The sequence below is a fragment of the Myotis myotis genome, unplaced genomic scaffold (genome assembly GCF_014108235.1).
Source record: "Myotis myotis isolate mMyoMyo1 unplaced genomic scaffold, mMyoMyo1.p scaffold_m19_p_3, whole genome shotgun sequence".
Lineage (NCBI taxonomy): Eukaryota > Metazoa > Chordata > Mammalia > Chiroptera > Vespertilionidae > Myotis > Myotis myotis.
In genome coordinates this window covers 177,088,415-177,090,803 of record NW_023416335.1, presented here as the reverse complement: position 1 = coordinate 177,090,803, position 2,389 = coordinate 177,088,415, and the positions used below count along the sequence as shown (strand labels likewise).

Sequence of the window (2,389 nt, the reverse complement as noted above, 5' to 3'; positions counted from 1 at the left end):
TCCTCCAAGGGGTCCCACACTGCAAGAGGGCATAGGACAGGCTGAGGGACCCCCTAAATGCACAAATTTTTGTGCACCAGGCCTCTAGTATATATATATATAGATATGTTTTATTAAAAGGAATTGGCTGGCATAGTCATTCAGGCTGACAAGTTCTGGGATCTACAGTCAGCAAGTGAGGGACCCAGGATAGCTAATGGTGTAGTTCTAGTCCAAGTCCAAAAGCCAAAGAACCATGAGGGATTGGTTCTAGCTTGAAGGTTGGTGGGCCAGAGACACAGAAACGACCGATGTTTCAGTTTGGGACTAAGGCAGGAAAAAAACAGTGTCACATCTTGAAGGCAGTCAAGTAGGAGAGTTCCCCTTTGCTCACTGGAGAGTTAGTCTTTTGTTCTATTCTGGCCTTTAATTGACTGAGTGGGACCACCCCCATTAGAGAGGGTATTCAGCTTTACTCCTCTCCCTATTCAAATGTTAATCTCCCCCAGAAACACTATCACAGACAAACCTTGAATAACATTTGACCAGAATGTCTAAGCACCACCGTGGCCCAAGTTGACACATAAAATTAACCATCACAGCAAACAAGGAGTAGTCCTTAGTGTAGAATTGCTATGAAAAGCCTACAGATATCGCACTTAAATTTGACATTTTTAAAGTGTTCCCAGCAGCAAGACAAGAATAATCCTATAACTGCTGTAGTCAGCAGTGTGTTGAAGGTCTCATCCATACAATACAAGAAGAAAAGGGTTAAGTGGTATAAACTTTGAAAAAGAAACAATACAACTGTCCTTATTTGTAAACAATGTGATTTTAAACAAAGAAAATCCAAGGGCTTTTCAAGATACTAGAACTAGTAAGAAACTTCCAGAGGTTTACCAGACTCAAATTAGCATACAAAAATTATCATCATTTCAACAAAACAACAATCATCAGCTAGGAAAACAAAATGTACAAAATACTTGGTCTAATGGTTGGGCCCATAGGGTCCAGCTGCTCTGGACAGAGCTCGAGTGTATGGCGCCGCAGAAACCGGCTCCTGGGCCTGGATAATGGTCCACCCCCACAGCTCCTGGCGTGGGGAGAAGGTCTTCTCTGATTTGAGAATGGCTACCCCTTGATATGAGCCAGTGGCTGAGACTGGTGTTGGTGCCTATGGGACGGTGTACAAGGCCCGTGATCCACACAGTGGCTACTTTGTGGCCCTTAAGAGCGTGAGAGACCCAGTGGAGGAGGTGCTGGAGAGGGCCTTCCCATCAGCACAGTTCGTGAGGTGGCCTTACTGAGGCAGCTGGAGGCTTTTGAACATCCCAATGTTGTCCGGTTGATGGATGTCTGTGCCACCGCCCGAACTGACTGGGAGGCCAAAGTGACCCTGGTGTTTGAGCATGTGGACCAAGACCTATGGACGTATCTGGACAAGGCACCCCCACCAGGCTTGCCAGTGGAGGCCATCAAGGATCTGATGCGTCAGTTTCTAAGAGGCCTGGGTTTTCTTCATGCCAATTGCATTGTTCACCAAGACCTGAAGCCAGAGAATACTCTGGTGACAAGTGGTGGGACAGTCAAGCTGGCTGACTTTGGCTTTTCCAGAATCTACAGCTACCAGATGCACTTACACCTGTGGTTGCTGCACTCTGGTACCATGCTCTGGAAGTTCTGCAGTCCACATACGCAACACCTGAGGACTTGTGGAGTGTTGGCTGTATCTTTGTAGAGATGTTTCCTCGAAAGCCTCTCTTGTGTGGAAACTCTGAGGCTGACCAATTGGGCAAAATCTTTGACCTGATTGGGCTGCCTCTAGAGGAAGTTTGGCCCCGAGATGTGTCTCTACCCCGAGGAGCCTTCCCCCAAACAGAGGGCCCTGCCCAGTGCAGTCTGTGATACCGGAGATGAAGAAGTCTGGAGCACAGCTGCTAATGGAGATGCTGACTTTTAACCCACACAAGCGAATCTCGGCCTTCCGAGCCCTGCAGCACTCTTATCTACAAAAGGAAGAAGGTAACCCAGAGTGAGCAATGGAGTAGCTGCAACAGAACCAAGAGAAGAGAAGCTGTCACTTACCTTCCTTTGAACACTGGAGTGCAGAGCCCCCCACGGAGAAACGCTCTGGGTCTTTTTATCTGAGGCTGTGGAGACACTTCCTCCAACTTTTTACAGAGAATATCTTGCTGGCTGCCTTAATGACATTCCCCTTTCTCCCCTCCTTTGGGGATTATCCTTCTCCTGCCCTCCTGCTTCCTTACACCAAGGAGTATGTCCCTTGTTCTCCCCTTCCTTACCTTGATATTGGTTGGGATCCTTTTTTATACGGGAAAAAAAAAAAGAAATATGGTCTTTTTTTTTCTTTCCTTTAAAAAAATGCTTAATAATAAACCCAGAGCATGAT

General features: G+C 46.8%; 1 pseudogene; it reads left to right on the top strand.

Annotated features, from left to right (window-relative positions):
- Positions 1-1,106: 1,106 nt before the first annotated feature.
- LOC118649634 lies at positions 1,107-2,015 on the top strand (annotated as a pseudogene).
- The last annotated feature ends 374 nt before the right edge of the window (positions 2,016-2,389 follow it).